Consider the following 21,018-nt stretch of genomic DNA (forward strand, 5'->3'; position numbering starts at 1 on the left):
ACAGTTAAAGAATGTGATTCTGAGTTAAGTAACATATTAAGATCTGTGTAACCAGTTGTTTATCAGTGGAATATTTCCTGAATGGTTGCAATATGCTGAAGTTAAGCCACTGTTTAAGAAGAGAGATAAAGAAATAGCATCAAATTTTCGTCCAATTTCACTTTTGCCAACATTCTCAAAAATTTTAGAATAGGTAATGTACAATTGGCTTTATAACCATCTTATCACAAATAACATACAGTCAAAGTCGCAGTTCAGATTTCTAAAGGGTTCTGATATAAGAAGGCTATCTACACTTACAGTGAAAATGCACTTAATTCACTAGACAAAAAATTGCAGACAACTGGTATATTTTGTGATCTGTCAAAGGTATTTGACTGTGTAAATCACAATATCCTTTTAAGTAAATTAGAATATTATGGTGTATCAGGAAATGCTGCAAAATGGTTCAAATCTTATATCTCTGGCAGGAAACAAAGGGTGTTATTAGGAAAGAGACATGTACTAAGCTATCAGGCATAATCCAGCTGGGAACTAATGACATGTGGGGTTCCACAAGGCTCCATCTTAGGTCCCTTACTTTTCTTGTGTATATCAATGACCTTTCATCAGTGACACAACCAGAGGCCAAGTTTGTTTTGTTTGCTGATGATACAAACATTGCAATGAATAGCAAATCAAGCATAGTCTTGGGAAGATCAGCTAATAAAATATTTGTGGACATTAATGACTGGTTCCTATCCAATTCTTTGTCACTAAACTTTGAAAAATCACACTACATGCAGTTCAGAACTTGTAAGGGGTGTCCCACAAGTATATGCCTAATAGACAATGACAAGCAACCAGAAGAAGTCAGCAGTGTTAAATTCTTGGGATTACAGCTTGATAATAAATTCAACTTGGAGGAGCACACCACATAACTGCTGAAGTGTCTTAACAAATCTCTATTTGCAATGCAAATTGTGTTAGACATAGGAGGTATAAAAATGAAAAAGCTGGTATATTATTCTTACTTTCATTCAATAATGTCATATGGGATTATTTTTTGGGGTAATTCATCAAGCTAAGCTAAAGTTTTCCGGGCACAAAAACGTGCAATAAGCGTTATATGTGGTGTGAACTCAAGAACATCCTGCAGAAGCCTGTTTAGGGAACTAAGGATACTAACTGCTGCTTCCTGATATAATTATTCCTTTGTCATTAAAAATACATCACTTTTTCAAACCAACAGTTCAATTCATGCAATCAATGCTAGAAATAAGAATACTCTTCACAAGTATTTAAAGTCACTTACTCTTGTACAAAAAGGTGTGCATTATTTAGGAACAAACATTTTAAATAACTTGCCAGCAGCCATAAAAGTTTAACAACCAATTAAATTCAGTTTAAGAGAAGCCTAAAGGATTTATTGGTGGCCAACTCCTTCTGCTCTGTTGATGAATTTCTCTGTGGAAGCAAGTGATTTTAGTGTGTGTGATTATATATATAGTACAATCTAACTTCTGCACCATTTCAGAGCAGTAATGTGTTCGTTGTAAATATGTATTGTAGTAGTTCCATCATATGTTTATTACCTTATAAATAAATAAAACATTTTTTATACATTTTAAATTCAGTGCATTAATGCGATCTTAGTAAATGAGTGTTTGTAAAATGATTCTTTCATATAGCATTCATTAAAACAAATGATGATCATTCCACTTGGGACCGGTGGAAGGTACAGTAGCTTATTTGTTGCTGTTGTAAATATTTGTCAAGTGTTATTGTTTTTCTGACATGTTTTACATCCTGGAGCACCTCCTCATTACGGATCAAATGGAATGAAAGTAAATCTAATCTAGAGCATGTTCTCTACAGCATGACAGTTGTGAACTCGGTGCCTGTTTCACCACATGTGCCATCTGGATTCCTCCCCCAGCTACAAGTTTCTCAGAACTCCGCAGGTAGGAATTGCTGCAACATGTCCTTGGTTCTCGCCACCCAACTGGCCTTCATATACTTTAATTTCTTTGGTGTCAGCATCTCTTCAAAGTAACTATTATTTTCTTTACTCCCTTTTAGTTTTCTATATCTTCCAATTTCTGATTTGTCTCTTTTTTGCCATCCCCTACCCACCTCTATTGCATACAATGCACTTAGGTTTTCACTCTTATTAACTCATGTACAGTGTTTCAACAGTAATCTCTGTCTTGCATATTACTCTGTCTCCTACTTTTAACCTCTCAAATTTTCAAATCTCATCTGGTGCAGTCCCTAACAATCAGTCTTTTCTTCTCATCCCATCCAATAAGTTTTCCCCTGGTGTTCTAGGAAGCGTTTCTGAACTCTACCCTATTTTCTAAACCTCACCAGTCCTTTTACTTCCCATCTTCCTTCCCCTTCAGCCCTTCTGCCAGAAGAAAGAGCCACTGGCTCTGAAAGCTTGCAAATCGTAACACTTTATTATTATTATTATTATTATTATTATTATTATTATTATTATTATCGGTGTTTTGCCCTTAAAGAGCACAGTTGGACTGAACTACATGGCCAGTTCCTTTTGCTTCCTTCCTTGCAGCCCAAACTTCCCTCATTTGCTCACTGTGTTTCTGTTTCTGGTCCTCTGTCTATGCTACTTGTCGGCTTTGTGTCTTTGGCTTCATCTTGATTGCCTTTTTGGTTGCCCATATTTCTTTCATCTTGCGGCTATGATCTTGCTTGCATTCTTCAGTCCATTTTATGCCTGTTCGTTTGTCACAGTGTATCTCATGTAGTTTACTTTTCTGAATGATGTTTCTGAATTTTATTCTGTCATGTATTGTGTCTGCTGTTATGCTGAGTTTGTTGAGGTCATTTTTTACCTCTGCCACCCATTTGTTGTTTCTAGTGATTACCCAGCCAAAGATCTGTTTGGTCAGTCTGTGTGATGGCATTCTGTATAGATGTCCATAGAATTGTAGTCTGTGTTTTATAATCTTTTCTCTGATTGTCTCCATATGTTTGTATAGTTCCTCTGTAGGTTTCTTGATCCTTATTCCACTGTTGTTAGTTGCACCAAATATTTTCCTAAGTATTTTCCATTCTACTTTTTCTAGTTGCCTGATATGTGTATGCCCTAGGATTAGTGTGGTCTCTGCTGCATATAGTGCCTCGGGGAGCACCACCGTGTTGTAGTGATGTAATTTGGCTTTTTGTGATATAGACTTCTTGTTGTAATGATTCCACACCACTTTTTATGCCCGTGTCCAGTTTAGTTTTTCTTTCTTTGTTTGAGTCACTATTATGTCCACTCATTTGTAGTGTTTCACCAAGGTATTTGAAGTTTGCCATTTTTAAATCATGCTGTACTTTGTGTTCAGAGATGAGAGTTTCTTTGTGCTCATAAACTGTGTCTTTTCATAAGAGATCTGTAGTCCAGTTTTGGAAACGATTTTGTGTATTTTTTCAATAGTTTCTTTTGTTTCATTTATACTTTTTGTGACAATCACCAAATTGTCTGCAAAATCCAGGCACTTAATCTGAAGGTTTCCTAAGGTTATCCCTTGTTGTGATGTTCCCCATTCTTTTATTGCCTTACCTAACACTAGATTGAAAAGGAGAGGTGAGAGGCCATCGCCTTGTCGGACACCTTTGTGAATTTCATAGGGCTCTGATAATTCCCACAGAACTTGACTTTGGAGGTCATGTTGGTCAAAGTTTACTCTATGATAGCCAGTGTTTTGTTGTCTACTTTGTGTTCTGCTAGAATTTTGAAGAGAGTTTTCCAGTCGATAGAGTCGTATTCCTTTTTGAAGTTGACAAAGGTAATGATCAGGTTCTGTTTGTGTTGTAAAATCATTTTCAGGTTCCAAATTTGTTCCACACAAGACCAACCTTTACGGAAGCCTGCTTGGTATTCCCCAATCAAGTGGTCGGTCTGGCATTCTAGTCTGTTTAGTAAAGCTTTAGAGAGGATCTTATATGTGACTGGTAGTAGGGATATTCCTCTGTAGTTGTTCGGGTTAGTCTTGTCACCTTTTATGTGTAATGGGTGTATCAGGGCAGTTTTCCAGTCATCAGGAATTTTCAGGGTCTTCCAAGATGCTATGGATGTCTTTGATGAGTTCTGGGTCTTGCAACTTCCAGACTTCCGTGATGATGCCGTCTTCTCCTGGTGCTCTACAATTCTTGAGTGACTTGATTATTTCTTTGACTTCTTCTAGAGTTGGAGGTACACTATCTGGGTTGTACATGCTCATTTCTGTCATTATTTCTTCCATAGGGAGGGGGGGGGGGGGGGGTGTCCGTGTTGAGGAGTTTTTTCAAAGTAAAGTACTTTGCCAGAATGTCACAGTTGTTTTTGGTATTGGTTTCTAGGGTTCCATCCAGTCTCCTGAAGCACAAGTTGGGTGATTGATATCCAGTCATATTTTCTCTGAATGTTCTGTAGAAGTTTCTTGTATTGTTCTTCGTGAAGTCCGATTCGATCTCCGTCAGTTGCCGTTTATCACTGCAAATGATTTTGCATGATTGTTTCTGTGTTTTCAGGAAGTTCACCCAATTCTCTTGGGATTTATGGCTACTAAATTTTTTCCATGCACTGATTCATTGGTCAATAGCTTGGTCATATGTGTGGTTCCACCAACGATGTTTCCTTGTGCGTGGAGCTTGTGCTAGTTTCATGGCTTCTCGGATTCTTCCTGAAAGTTGTGACCCGTCTGTCATTTTCTCCATTTTAATTTTGTCTGATATTTGTGTCTGGTTTAAAGTAAGGTATTCTAGATCTGGTTTAACAATTTTCTTCTTCTGGAGCTTTTTCTTGGGCAAAGGATGAATCCTGATCTGTATTAGGTGATGGTCTGAGTTGAAGTACCCTTTATGTGTGTCTATGTTCAAAATTTCTTTTTGTGAGTCTTTCTGGACTATTATGTGGTCGATTTGTAGTTCTTGCTTTCTGCTGGGGAATTTCCATGTGGTAAGTTTCTGTGTTGGTTTCTTGAATTTTGTTGACATAATGGCGAAGTTGTGGCTTTTCCATGTGAAATATGTTTTCCTGTGGTATGTCTGTATATATTTTCTTTTCCGAGTTTAGCGTTGAAGTCTCCCAATATTATTTTGCTCTATGTGCAGGAATTTTCCTGATAGTTTCTTCCATTGTCATCCAGAATACTTTTTTATATGTATAGTTTTTATCTATCCAATTACTTATATTTTCAAAAATTGATTATTTTCATTGATATTATCGGTACCTGTGATATTGCATTTAGAACTCATTTCCCCAATCATGCTTGAAAATAGCATAGGTGAAAAATCATGCTATGAATTATCTTTATTGAGACAATTGGATGAATACATTACACACTTAATAAAAAAAGAACTGACAGGCATGGAGAGTGTATCTCTTAACACCTCCCCTAATATTTTACTCACAGACAGAGCCCACACAGTCATGGAGATGTTTTCACACTGATGATGAACCTCTTCTAGGTTCCATGTGGATAACAGCAATGGGGTCATACTCTCTTTTGCCCATATGTGGCCACAGTACAGTGCGTCACTGTCATAGCTACAACTACAGCTTCATTGAAGGTCCTCTCTATAGAAGTTATATCTTGCACCCTTGTTACTGATAACAGACTACAATTTATGACAGAAGACTGTAAGTGCTTTTATACTTGCTACAGCAACAGACTTCTAAATGGGATGGCTCTCTAAGTAGATGAGAAATTTAATCCTCTTTTTAAAAAAAAATGTTACAGAGAAAAGGTGGATAACATACAGGATCAAAGTATATTGTAATGTTGTATCAGCTAGAAGGAACTTTACTTAATGTTGATGACTATTTCTAATCAATGCTTAAAGAGGTTCTACAATTAGTACTGAAAAATTATTCACATCATCAAGACAAAACCAATGTACTATACACGAGAATTCAAAATTCAAAGAACAAAATCAAGGAAAGTGTTATTATCATTTGGCTTTAAACAAATGAACTTGCTAAGCCAAATAATATTCAGATCCCTGATGACAGCATATTGTTGTTGTTGTTGTTGTTGTTGTTTTTGTTGTTGTGGTGGTGGTCTTCATTCTGAAGACTGGTTTGATGCAGCTCTCCATGTTACTCTATCCCGTGCAACCCTCTTCACCTCTGAATAACTACTGCAACCAATACCAATACTAAATTGGTGACCCCGTTGAAAATATGTCCTGTCAACTAATCGCTTCTTCTAGTCAGATTGAGCCATGAATTTCTTTTTTCCCTAATTCTATTAAGTACTTCATCATTAGTTACATGATCTATCTGTCTAATGTTCAGCACTCTCTGTAGCACCACATTTCAATAGCTTCTATTCTCTTCTTGTCTGAACTGTTTATCATCTATGTTTCACTTCCAGACATGGCTACACTCCATACAAATACTTCCAGAAAAGACAACCTAACACTTAAATGTGCCAAAGAAACTAGTATAGGCATGTATATTCAATACAGTGATATGTAAACAGGGAGAATATGGCACTGTAGTCGGCAATGCCTACATAAGACAACAAGTGTCTGGTGCAGTTGTTAGATTGGTTACTGCAATGGTACATTATCAAGATTTAAGTGAGTGTCATAGTTGGTGCATGAACGTTGGGACACAGCATTTCTGTGTGGTGATGAAATGAGGATTCCTCCCATTTGACCATTTCATGACTTTATTCTGCAAGCAACACTTCTGTAAATTGGTGCAGATTTCAATGTGGGCATGTGAACCATTCAAAGAAACATCATTGATATGGGTTTTCAGAGCCAAAGGCCGACTTGCGTACCCTTGCTGACTGCAGGACATGAAGTTTTATGCCTTGCCTGGGGCAGTCAACACCAGCATTGGATTGTTGATGACTTGAAACATGTTACCTGGTTAGACAACTCTCGTTTCACATTGGAGACAACCTCATGAATCCATGGACCCTGCATGTCAGCAAGGGACTGTTCAAGCTGGTGGAGGCTCTGTAATGGTGTGGGGCATGTGCAGTTGGAGTGATATGGGTCCCCTGATATGTTTAGATATTACTCTGACAGGCGACACATACTTAAGGGTCCTATCTGATCACCTGAATCCATTCATGTCCATTGTGCACTCTGATGGACTTGGACAATTCCAGTAGGACAATGCAACATCCCAAACATCCAGAATTGCTACAGAGTGGCTCCAGGAAAACTCTTCTGAGTTTAAACACTCCTGCTGGCCACAAAGCTCCTGAGACATGGACATTATTGAGTATATCTGAGATGCCTTGTAACATGTTGTTCAGAAGAGATCTCCACCTCCTTGTACTCTTACAGATTTATGGACAGCTCTGCAGGATTCATGGTCTCAATTCAGACATTAGTTGAGTCCATGATACAGAGTGTTGCATAACTTCTGCATGATCGCGGAGGCTCTACACGATATTAGGCAGGTCTACCAGTTTCTTTGGCTCTTCAGTGTATATTTGATGTTAAAAAATTTCTCTTCTACAGAAACACTTTTCTTTCCTTTTGCAGCCTACATTTTATATCCTCTCTACTTTGTCCATCATTGGTTACTTTGCAACCCACACAGCAAAAATCATCTAGTATTTCCAGTGTCTCATTTCCTAATCTAATTCCCTCAGCATCACTGGATTTAGTTTGACTACATTCCATTGTCTTTATTTTGCTTTTGTTGGTGTTCATATTATACCCACCTTTCAAGACACTGTCCATTCCAGTCACCTCGGAGTTTTTCTTGCTTCTCCCTCAATGTTAACTGCTACTCCAAATTTTTCTTTGGTTTCCTTTGCCACTTGCTCAATGTTCATAACATAAAATCAGGGATAGGCCACAACACTGTCTCACTCCCTCCACAAGCACTGCTACCCCTTTCATGGCTCTCAACCTTTATAGCTGCTGTCTGGTTTCTGCACAAGTTGTAAATAGCCTTTTGCTCCCTGTGTTTTACCCCTGCTACCTTCAAAATGTCAAAAGAAGTACTGCAGTCAACATTGTCAAAAACTCTCTCTAACTCTACAAATGCTACAAATGTAGATTTGCCTTTCCCTGACTCATTTTCCAAGATAAAGTGTAGGGTCAGTATTGCCCTGTGCAGTCCTATACTTCTCTGGAATCCAAACCGATTTTCCCTGAGGCTGACTCATACGAGTTTTTCTATTCTTCTGTCAAGAATTCGTGTTAATATTTTGCGACTATGACTTTATTAAATTGATAGTTTGGTAATATTCACACTCATCAGCACTTGCTTTCTTTGGAATTGGAATTATTTTATTCTTCTTGAAGCCTGAGGGTATTTTGTCTGTTTCACACATGTTGCACACAAGATGGAAGGGTTTTGTCATAGCTGCCTCTCTCAAGGCTATCAGTAGTTATGATGGAATGACATCTACTATTGAGGCATAGTTTCATCTTAGATCTTTTGCTGCCCTATCACATTATTCTCACAGCATCATATCTCCCATTTCATCTTTATCTGTATCATAAATGAAAGCATCCACCTGATAGAAGGTAATGTTTTGGAAATAAAGGAACTGAAGCAGCAGACTGATATTAGAAGCTCTTCTCAGTTTTTGGGCTTTTGCTCATAATACAGAACATTTATAATCAGTTTCAAACAGCTATTAAAACCACTTTTCAAACTAGTACAGCATATGCATTGTAACAGAAGCTTTATGGCTATCAATGCATGCTGAAGAGGATGGAAACTTGCAGAAGCCACAAGTTGTGGAATCATGTTTCTTCACACTGGAAATGAAAATGATCACCAATAAGAGGATATAATTATACACAGATCATCAAGTTGTTCAGTGAACATCAGGTTCACTAGCAGTCACACTACACATTATATGCTGAGCATATGAGAGCACAGTTTGAAGATATTATTGTGCCATGGTAACTGAACGAACTCACCAACTGGCCTAGTTCACACTTGGGCTGCAAGGCTGGCAATGATCAGTACATTTGGTATTCTCCATTTTAGTGTACAATGAAGCAGAGAATGGAGAATTTGTTTGCCAGAGGGCCTTGTCAGTTATGTGATGGTCCATTACCATGAACATTTTGGACAGTGTGTACCAAAAAAAGAAAAAGAAAATCCTCTACAAATAGGAGAACCTGTCAGTCAGGACAAAGATTATGGACATTTTAAGAAGTTCCAGTTGAAATGCCTAGGGTAAGGTGGTGCAGTGGTAAGATACTGGAATCATATTCAAGAGAATGGCAATGCAAATTCCTGTCTGGCCATCCAGACTAATATTTTCTGTGGCATCCCTAAAAAGCTTTAGGTGCAGACTGGAATGGTTCCTTTGAAAGGCGATGGCATATATCCTTCCCCAATTCAAGACCTTATTGTCAACCAAATGTTTAACCCTGATTTTCCTTCTTCCAATGTATCAATGAACTTTGAGAAGAAAACTGAGAGTTGTGTTATACGAATTCTTGAAACATTCATCCTATTCATCACACTTAGTATCCCGCATATTCCCAAACATACAGAAATTTGTGTGAGAAAACATTTTGGATCCTGTAATCGCATAAGGGGAAACATACAAGGGTAATTTACAGACCTTCCAGAATTAACCTTTAGGAAAGGTATTGACTCTTTTTGAAAGAGTTGGACAAAGTGCATTTACCTAAAAGGGGGGCTATATCTAAAACTAAAAACAATTTTGATACAAAGAATTAAGTTTCTCAGCATCAGGTTGGAAACTTTTACCTTGTGTGTCAACATTTGCAGCTTAAGAGCAAATTGGTTGATTTTTGAACTCCAAAGACTGAGTCCTATTTCTGTTTCTTTTTTATCCCTTTTTTTTATATTTGACATTGTATAATTCAATTTAAATAATAATTTCCTTAAATTAGTCAAAAACTTTATAATCACAATACAAAAAGTGTGTAGTGAGAGCATGTTCAATTACTTTGTAGAGAAAGATTCTGAAATATATTAAAGTCTAATTATTATTATTATTATTATTATTATTATTATTATTATTATTAGCGAATGTCCCCATAGGAGAACGATAAGCAGGTGATTTATCAATATTTCTTTAGGTTCTTCTTGTTTTGCCAATATTTCTTCATTTTCTCCCCAAAAGCCTTCTTTCTTTCTTCAGTCCACTTTGGTCGGTATGGTTTTGGTGCCGTCTCTGAAGTAAACTTCCACTTGTCAATTTTTCTTCTGAATGTATCCCTGGCTGATGCGTCTGTTATGTCAATTTTTGCTTTTGTCAAATCCTTCTTAACTTCAGTTACCCAGGGTATTGTTGCTTTAAGTGATGTCACATAGTCCAATAGACGTTTAGTTAACCTGTTCCAGGTAATCTGTGTAGGTGTCAATAAAATTTCATTCGTCTCTTTCTGATGTCACTTTCGATATTTGATAGTTTTTCAGTTGTTTCGATGGTCTGCAGTCTGTATCCATCTTGTGTGTATCGTGGTCCCAGAATTTTCCTAATAATTTTTCTCTCTATTTTCTTAATATCTCGTAAATCTAGTTTTCTATTCAGTGAGAGCGTTTCACTTGCATATGTGACTGTAGGTTTGATAACTGTGTTGTAGTGTCTGATTTTAGTTCCTTTTGACAGGCATTTTTTGTTATATATGCTTTGAACAAGTCCGAATGCTTTCTTGAATTTCTGTACTCGGTTGTTTTGTGCTATTTTCTCGAGTCCTGTTGGTTCAATAACTTCGCCGAGATACTTAAAGTGTTTGACTCTGTTGATTTCACCAAAATTTGTTTCCAGTTTCGGAATATCTAATTTGGAGCACATAAACTCAGTCTTCTCAAAGGAGATTTGCAGGCCAACCTTCTCTGCACATTCTTTAAGGATCTCAGTTTGTTTTATTGCAGTTTCTTCACTGTCAGTTATAATTGCTATGTCATCTGCAAACGCTAAATATGGGATGTTCAATTTTCCTTTACCTCTTCCTAGTTCAATTGGTTCCCAGAAGTTTTGTTTCCTTAGTTCGATTTCCCATTCTTCCATTACTTTGTCTAAAACTATGTTGAATAATAGTGGCGAGATCCCATCTCCTTGTCTTACTCCTGTTTTAATTAAGAATGGTTCCGAGATTTCGTCTATGAATTTAATTTTTGATTTGGTTTCTGTCAGTGTTTGTTCAATTAGTTTTCGGGTTTTGGTGTCTAGTCCACGTTCTTTGAGAATATTAAATAGAGACTGTCTGTCTATAGAGTCATATGCTTTTTTAAAATCAACGAATGTGCACACTATTGGTTTAGACTGGATTGCTTTCATTTTTAAAATAGCTTTAAGGTTAAAGATCTGTTCAGGGCATGATCTGCTAGGTTGAAAGCCTGCTTGGTAGTCTGAAATTGTATGTTCTAGTTGTTCTTGTGCCCTCTTTAGTAGACACGCGGATAAAATTTTATAAGTCACAGGTAAAAGTGAAATGCCTCTGTAGTTGTTTACGTCTGCTCTGTCTCCCTTTTTGTGCAGTGGATGAATTAGTGCACACTTCCAATCCTCTGGAATATTTTCTGTTTGCCAGATTTCTGTGATGATTTGAGTGATCTCTTTTAGGGAGTTTGGGCCAAGGTTCTTCAGTAGTTCAGCTACAATTCCATCCTCTCCTGATGACTTATTATTTTTGAGCTTCTTAATGTGGCTATATATTTCTTCCTGAGTTGGCGCTAGTGAACTTTCATTCGTGCATTTTGGTTGTAATCTGGGGAATCTTGTTTTCGGTTGTGGGCAGTTTAGAAGTTGTGAAAAGTATTTAGCTAGTTCTTGGCAATTTTCTTTGTTAGTTAATGCTAATTTTCCATTTTCTTGTTTCGTGGATTGTATCCTTTGACTTGATTTGTGAACATTTTGTAAAAATCTTGTGTGTTGTGGTTCCTGAAGTCTTCTTCTATTGAGTTTAGTTGTTCATGAAGATATTTTCTTTTAGTTTGCCTAAGTATTTTAGCTGTTTGCTTTCTCACTTCGAAAAATGTCTGTTGCGTGGTTTCTGATTTGTCACAATTGTAATTTAGGAAGACACGTCGTCTCTCTTCTATTGCATTATCACAATCTGAATTCCACCATGGGTGTTTGGATTTTTTCTTTAACGGGATCAGTTCTCTTGCTTTCTGTACAATTTTTGTTTGGAAATCTCTCCAATTGTTTGCATGTTGCTTTTCCCATACTTCTGTAATTTTTGATTCTTCAATTTTTTTCAGATCAAATTTGGGAATTAGTGGAGTTTTCTTTCCTCCTTTCCTTTTTGGAGTGAATTTAATTTTCACTCTGGTAAGATAGTGGTCAGAATCTATATTTGCCCCTCTGCAGATTTGAACGTCATGTATTTCTTTTTGGAAATCATAGGAAATCGCAACACGGTCTATTTGAAATTCCCCTAGCTGAAGGATAGGGGATCGCCACGTTTTTTGTTTCTTAGGGTCCTTTCGAAATGATGTTGACATGATTTTTAGGTTGTTTTGCTGGCACAGCTCGATGAGCCTCATGCCATTCTTGTTCGTGAATTTGTGTGCAGTGTAGTTGCCAACTGTTTTTTTATATTTCTTTTCTTTGCCGATTTGTGCGTTAAAATCACCGAGGAGAATTTTTACGTCCTCCTTTGGAATTCTGGACATTTCATTTTCAAGTTTTTCCCAAAATTTTTCTGTCTTCTCGGGTTCTTTTTTGTTATCAATGTTGGTGGGTGCATGAACATTAATAAATGTATATGTTTTGTTGGTGTGCTTGACTCGCATGGTCATTAGTCTGTTACTGATTTGATTCACACCTATAACAGAATCAAGGATGTCCTTATTCACAATAAAGGTCATGCCAAATAGTGCAGCTCCTTTGCATATTTTCTTGCCTGTTTTACTTTTAAAGATACGGTAGTTATTGTAGTCTATTGTTTCTGAATCGGTGAATCTAGTCTCTTGGAGAGCAAGGATTTGAATTTTCTGTTTGTTGAGTTCTGTCATCAGATTATGTAACTTGCCAGTTTGTATTAGTGTTTGGATGTTGAAAGTGCCAATAAATGTATGCGACTTTCGTGGAAGTTTACCAGAGAACTCCGACTCTCTCTGTCGTACTAGCCCAAGCTCCCCAGAATCCGATAGCTTGGTTGTCGCCACAGGGCGAGTGGATTGTCCACCTGGGGTAATATTAATTTTACTTGTACGAATCATACTGCTTGTAATTCAGTTCCAGCTATGCTGGGTGGTTAGAACCAGGGATTGTTAGTTCCTGGAGCATGGTGTTCAGCTGCACCTCACATGGTGAACAGACGCTGGCGAGAGTACCGGTGGTTGCCACACAGACGTGTCTGGACTTTGGATATGCTTTATCTTCTCCGTAAAGCTAGCCTCTTCCGCCAGTTCCGCCGTACCGATGATCTTCATCTCCGTCTTCACTGCCGTTGAGGTCTTCATCGTACCCTGACAAGGGGCCCTCACAAGGTACTATCACCCGGGCCAGGTGAACCAAGGTTTTTTAACGAGGTGTTACTCCTCCCCCTCCTCCTTTTGCAACCGGGCTTGGGACCGGCTTTGGTGGAGTTAATTATTATTATTATTATTATTATTATTATTATTATTATTATTATTATATCACCTTCTTCGTTTGGTTTATTGGCCCTCGTTACCCATAAAGCCAGTACAAGTATATATCTTAGAAAGTTACGAGAATAATACAAAAACCAAACATATAACGTCCTAAAATACTGAAATAAATACAGAGGTTCATAAGTTAACAAACAGTATGAAAGAAAACAAACACACACGCACACACACACACACACACACACACACACACACATTTGTGACACAAGCTCAAGAGTAACATTACTATTTAATTCCAACTTTTAAAACAAATGCTACTAATCCATACTAATATCATAAATGAGAAAGTCTGTTTGCCTGTTACCTTTTAATGCCTAAACTGACAAACTGATTTTGATGAAATTTGGTATGGAGATAGCTTGAACTCTGAGGAAGAACATGGGCTACTTAAGATAGACATTTATTTATTTGAAAAATATTATGTGAAATAGAGAAAAATATCTATTCTGTGAAAAAGCTACTTACTCTTTGATTCTATGACTTTATCATATTTGTGGAAATGATACAATCTATATAATGTGTTTCAATGCTTATACAATATTCAGTGTTTTTAATCTATACTTCTGTACTGATATTATAAAATGTGAAAGTGTGTTTGTCTGTTACATTTTCATGACTAAACTGCTAGTTCAGAGATAATTTGAACCCTGTGGAAGAATGTATGTTACTTTAGAAAGTAAAATAGAGGAAAAAACTAAGAGGATGGGGTGGGCAATGGAACATTTTTTTTACATCAGTGAACATAAACCATCTTTAAAAAAAATTATTGAACTTATTGAATAATGTACACATTGTATAATTTATAGCTAATCAATTGCAATGTAATCTTTATTTCAAAATTACTCCATTTCCATACAATGCCTACTACCATTGTGGTGTGGAATGCAACGGGAATATGTCACTGATGAGACAGTGTGGGTGACAATATTAGCACATTGTGTAGATTAAGCCTCAAAGGCAGTGGTGTCCCTATGTGAGGACTAATTGTCACCATTGCTGAAGCTAGGAGTGGTGAGAACACATTCATTCACATGGCAGCAGCTTACAACTACCATTGGTGTAGCCCTCCTGGAATCTGCTGAAATTGTTATTGTGATCACAATGATTTTCTTTTTTTAATCTTGATTTTAAGCAGTATTATGTAGGAGACAGGAACGTTTAGTGTGTGCAATGTGATAATCTCTCTATTTGTTTGTTTACTTTTCTGCATTTACATTTGCATGCAGAGTGTATCAAATTGAATCATCTGATTTGGCATGTCTATATTTCTGAAAATAATAAACATATACAATGATTTTTTAAAGTAGATTTTCTTGAGATATGTGGCATCTTTTTTGAGTTTTGCTAGTTCAGCATTTTGAGCATATTCACTGCAATCTCTCCCTAGTCAAAGAAATCTGTGACCATTCATGCTGCCTTTCTTTGTACATGCTCAGTGTCCCCAATCAGTTTAGTCTGATATGGATCTCACACACTGGCAGATTATTCAAGTACAGGCCACACAAGCATCCAGTCAGCAGTTCTTTTTGCAGTCAAGCCACAGTTTCCATGTATGCTACTAATGAATTTACTGTTCTCATAACGTTCCCAAGTGATTGTTCCAATCCACATCTCTACACATTGTTGCTCCCAAGTATTTGTATGAAATTACTGATTCCAGTTGTGAATCTCTTATCTTGTAATCAGAGGCTACTACACTTTTGCGTTTGTCTACACTATGCAGATATTTTGTCAAGATTTAACTAGATGCTGGTACGATTCCTTTCAGATGCAGTTGCCTTGTATACTTTTGAATGGGGAAACTCAAAAAGTTTTTTATATTCATACCTTTTCATTGGTGATCAATAGACCCCATTGAGATGCACGGCATATGTCAATGCGGTATTCAGATTGCTCCCACACTACAGCCAACATGTCTTGTGTTACAGCTTCCACAGCTGCTGTTATGCAATGTCTCAGTTCATTCATTGTTTTTGGTAATGGAGGCACATAAGCAGAGTCTTTTATAAACCCCTGCTAGAAATAATCACATACAGTCAGGTCCAGTGACCTTGGAGGTCAGTAATGTAAGGCTCCATAATTTGGTCTGGTGCAACCAGTCCATTGTTCAATAATCCTTTCATTTAAAAATTCCTTCACTTACAGATGCCAATGTGGTGGTGCCACCTCCTGTTGGTAAATGAAGTCATTCTAATCAATATCCAACTGTGGGAAAAGAAAGTTCTCAAGCATATCGAGATCTGTGCTTCCTATAACAGTGTTCTCGGCAAAGAAAAATGGACCATACACATTTTCTGATGAAACTGCATGAAACACATTAAATTTTGGAGAGTCTCTCTCATGTTTTACAACTTCATGTGGTTGTTCCATACCCCATATTCTTACTTTATGGTGTTGTTGTTTGTCACCTTTACAAAGAGCTTGTAGTAGCTGAATTTTGTGTGGTTTCATATGTAAACGTTGGTGCAACCCACACCAGATGGACATCGGGGACATGTTGAGCTGTCGAGCTGCATGGCGAATAGATTTCTGCTGACTCCTTGTGTAATTAAGGTGAATGCATTCGATGTTTGTGTCAGAGTGGATGCATTCGATGTTTGGTCAGACACTCAGGGATGGCTTGATGATTAGCCTTTACATAAGCAACATGTTTCTCGACATTGTTCATGTCATCATCTAATGCTCTGTGCTGTAGGAGGATCCACACCATACCTAGTACAAAATTCACACTGAACAGTTATTACTTACTCGCACTTCACAAAATGCTTTCTGTTGTCCCAACACCATTTTTACTAGAACTGAAGTGCGCACATATGCCTGCTACCTAGCAGGAACCATGTAAAACTTGAGAGTATGCTCTTTCCAACAGTACATTGTTCACGCGCATATCTCAAATAACATAATAGTTAAGAATTTTTTAACGCAGATGATTCTTTTTGATACACCTCGTGTTTGTACTCTGCTAGCCACAACACAGGATGTGAGACAGACTACTTTAGAATCATTATCAGTCTGGCCTGATATGGATCCCATACACTTGCAGATTATTCAAGTATGGGCCACACAAGCATCCTGTAAGCAATGCTTTTTGTAGACAAGCCACAGTTTCCAAGTAACCTACCAATCAATAGAAGCCTGCCATTTACTGTTCCCACAATGTTCCCAAGTGATTGTTCCGCTCCATGCCTCTACACATTATTTCTCGTAAGTATTTGTATGACAATACTGATTCCAGTTGTGTACATCTTATCTTGTAATCACAGACTAGTAAACTTTAACGTTTGTCTACATTTAGAGTTGGTCTCTGCACCATGCAGATATTTTGTCAAGATTTAACTAGATGCTGGTACAATTCTTTTCAGATACAACTGCCTTTTGTATAACTGTGTGTCATTGAAAAGTCTAAGGTTGCTTCCAACCTCAACCCTTAAGTCATTAATGTATGACAGTGACAGTACTATTACACTCCCCTGGGGCATTCTAGATAGTACTTCTTCATCTGAGCAAGACTCACCATCCAAAATAATATGCTGTATTCTGCCTGCTAAATTCTCAATCCAGTCACAAGTCTGACTATATATACCATACGAGTGTATTTTTTCTCACAGGTGTTTATCTACAGCAACATCAAGGTGTCACAATGCAGAACTTGTTAGGTTTGACACTGACAAGCTAAATGATGAAAACCTTAGAAAAAGGTACATGATAGAAATTTAAAATAGGTTTGATGCTCTCAGGACTCACGAAGATCAAGACAAGGATGTAAATAAACAGCAGATCGCTGTGAGGAATAATATCAGAGAGGCAGCAAAGGTCACAATAGGTACAATTAAGAAGAACAGGAGGAAACCGCGGTTTGATGAGGAATGCTAGAAATTGGTAGAGGAAAGGAGAAAAGCGCAATTAGATTGGGATAGAATTGGAGACAGAAAGTGAGAGGAGTTCTTGAACTTGAGAAGGGAAGTTGGTCGTAGGCTAAGGGCAAAGAAGAGGGATTATTTGAACAATCAAATTACAAAAATGGAAACAAACAGTAAAACAAAAAAAAAAAAAAACATTAGGGAACTTTACCTAGACATAAATGGGTAGAGGAAGGGCTTCAGGGCAAGGACAAATGCACTTCGAGGGGATGCTGGGGGAATACTGACAGACCCCAGTGCTATATTAAGTAAATGGAGGGCGCATTTTGAGCATCTATTAAATGTACACCAGGAAGCAGGAAATGAGCAGGGGTATGAAATACATACAACAGAACCCCAGATACCTGAGCCAATGATAAAGGAAGTAAGAGATGCAATCAACAAATTGAAAAACCATAAAGCACCAGGATCAGATTGCATAACTGCAGAATTAGTTAAAATTGGGGGACAGAAATTGGTGGAAGTAGTTCACCAAGTGATAACTAAAGTATGGAACTCAGAGATGATACCTAAAGAGTGGCAGGAGTCGATTATGATCCCAATTTTTAAGAAGGGCGACAAAATGGATTGTAGTACTTATAGAGGGATATATTACCTGTATATTCATGTTAGACTTATGGAAGTGAGTTTGAAAAACACAAAAGGTAGAGTACGCATGGGGAAATTGGAGTCAGAAGAATTTGTAATAAAGAACGGACTTAAGCAGGGAGATGCCCTGTCTCCACTATTTTTTACTTTAGTCCTAGAATATATTGTACATATGGCAGCAGATAATTCAGAGGGTGTGGAGTTAAATGGAAATATTAAGATAATTGAGGAAAATTTTCAGAGCAGAAAGGGATGACATTAGCGGAGAGTGGCAAAAACTGCATAACGAAGAGGTTCATGAATTCTGTTCAGGCCCTGACATAATCAGTATTATTAAATCACATAATCTGCAATGGGCAGGTCACTTAGCTCAAATGGATGAGGGCAGGGCAGCGCGCAGAGTACTGGTAGGGCACCTAGAGGGAAAACGTCCTATGTGAGACCGAGGCATAGATGGGAGGAGAATGTGAAGGCTGATTTGAGGAGCCTAGGCATTGGATGGAAGGAAATAGCCCATAACAAGGACAGATGGCAAAAATACATTGCTGCGGTAATGGACTCTCGAGTCCAGTATGACCAATGAGTGAGTAAGTAAGTAAACTTCAATTCCTGTTTCATCAATGAGAGTCTATACATTTATTTCTGGCCACTGCCAGCCTTAACACATGACTAAAATTTCTTATGGTTTTGTGAGAGCTCCTGTGATAATGTTTTGCTTCAGTAGCTAGTAACTGCTTTATGTGTTATGTAGCTGGCTACCACCTGTGTTTCAATCATCATTTTCCTATCTTCAGGCTATGCTTGGTCTTGTACCTACTGTGGACAATATGTTGAATGAAATTTTTAGAGTACATTCTTTCATGGCTAACACTTCTGTCCTTGAATCAAATACTAATTTGCTTTCAAACATGTCATCTTTTGTGAAACAACAAAAAATACCCACAATTTTATTGCTAGAATAAATGCCCTTATTTATTTTCACTAAACGGCTGTCACAGTGATTGACACATGAACTCACAGTGAACACACACAATTAAATATTGTCTCACAGAGTAAATATAAAGCACGAACTTACTACACATGATTCTGTCGAAATTAATGCACCTACATATTTGGTACAATACAAACTTCTAAACAATGAGATTGATGGGAGGTGCAAAATGGCCAAGCAGGAATGGCTAGAGGACAAATGTAAGCATTTAGAAGAATATATTACTGGGGAAAGATGGGTACAACATGTTGGAAAATTAATGAAGCCTTTCGAGAAAAGAGAAGCAGCTGTATGAATATCATGAGCTCAGGCGAATAACCAGTCCAAAGCAAAGAAGGGAAAGCTGAAAGGTGGAAGGAGTATATAGAGGGTGATGAATTGGAAGACAATATTATAGAATTGGCAAAGGATGTAGATGAAGATGAGATGGGAGACATGGTACTGCAAGAAGAATTTGATAGAGCAGTGAAGGACCTAGGTTGATGACATTCTATCAGAGCTGCTAATAGCCCTGCCATGACAAAACTCTTCCATCTGGCATGCAGTATGTATGAGACAGATGAAATACCCTTAGATGTCAAGAAGAATATAGTAATTCCAATTCCAAAAAAAATCAGGAGTTAACAAGTGTGAACATTACTGACCCATCAGTTTTTTAAGTCATAGTTGCAAAAAAACTTACACAAATTCCGTACAGAAGAATGGAAAAACTGGTAGAAGCCAATCTAAGGGAAGATTGGTATGAATTCCAGAGATGGGTAAGAATACTTGTCCTAGAAAGAAAGTTAAGTAAAGGCAAATCTACGTTTATAGCATTTGTAGAGTCAGAGAAAGCTTTTGACAATATTTAATGGAGTACTCTATTTGAAATGTTAATGGTAACATGGTAAAATACAGAGAGCAAAATGCTATGCACAACTTGTACACAAACCAGATACCACTTACAAAAATTGAGGGGCATGAAATGGAAGCAGAGGTTGAGAAGGAGATGAGACAGGATTGTAGTTTATCCCTGATATTATTCAATCTGTACACTGAGCAAACAGTAAAGGAAACCAAAGAAAAATTTGGTTAGGAATTAAAGTTCAGGGAGAAGAAAGACAAACTTTGAAGTTTGCCAATAACATTGTAATTCTGTGTGAGACACCAATGGACTTGGAAGAGCAGCTGAATGTAAGGGACAGTGTCATGAAAGGAGGGTATATGAGGCACATCAACAAAAATAAAACAAGGATAATGGAGCATAGTTGAATTAAATCAACTGATACTGAGGGAATTAGATTAGGAAATGAGACACTTAAAGTAGTAGCTGAGTTTTGTTATTTGGAATCATCACAGTAGAGAGGATATGAAATATATACTATCAATAACAAGAGAAGCACTTCTGAAGAAAAAAAAAATTTATCGTTGACTAAAGATTTAAGCATTAGGAAAACTTTCCTGAAAGTACTTGTGTGGAATGTAGCCATGTATGGAAGCAAAACTTGGATGATAAAGAGTTTAGACAAGAAGAGAATAGAAGCTTTTGAAATTTATTGCCACAGAAGAATACTGAATATTAGATGGGTAGATCATGTCCCATGAAAAAGCCACAGCTGGTTCCTACCCCTCCCCCCCCCCTTCCTCCCCGCTCCCTTCTAATAATAAAAGATCAAAGGAAAGCCCCATTATTAATGAACTGACCTGTCAATGAGACATTAAGCACTAAACTTATTTACTTCCTTATGACAGCAGATAATCGATGGGCTTACGAAGTGGAAACCATGTACGTGTTGTCAGCTCTGGGCAAGATGGAAATTATTTTGCATTTACTTTTCCTCTCTTCATGACAGTCACTGTGATGTTTCCCTTGCTCACTAAGTTATTATTGATTGAAACAATACAGCTTGGTGGAAAGATGGGGTTCGCTGACATGTATGCACAAATATTCACTATCACCTCTAAACAATGTTTACTGCCATGCAAAAACA

The sequence above is a fragment of the Schistocerca gregaria genome, chromosome 5, assembly GCF_023897955.1.
Source record: "Schistocerca gregaria isolate iqSchGreg1 chromosome 5, iqSchGreg1.2, whole genome shotgun sequence".
Classification (NCBI taxonomy): domain Eukaryota; kingdom Metazoa; phylum Arthropoda; class Insecta; order Orthoptera; family Acrididae; genus Schistocerca; species Schistocerca gregaria.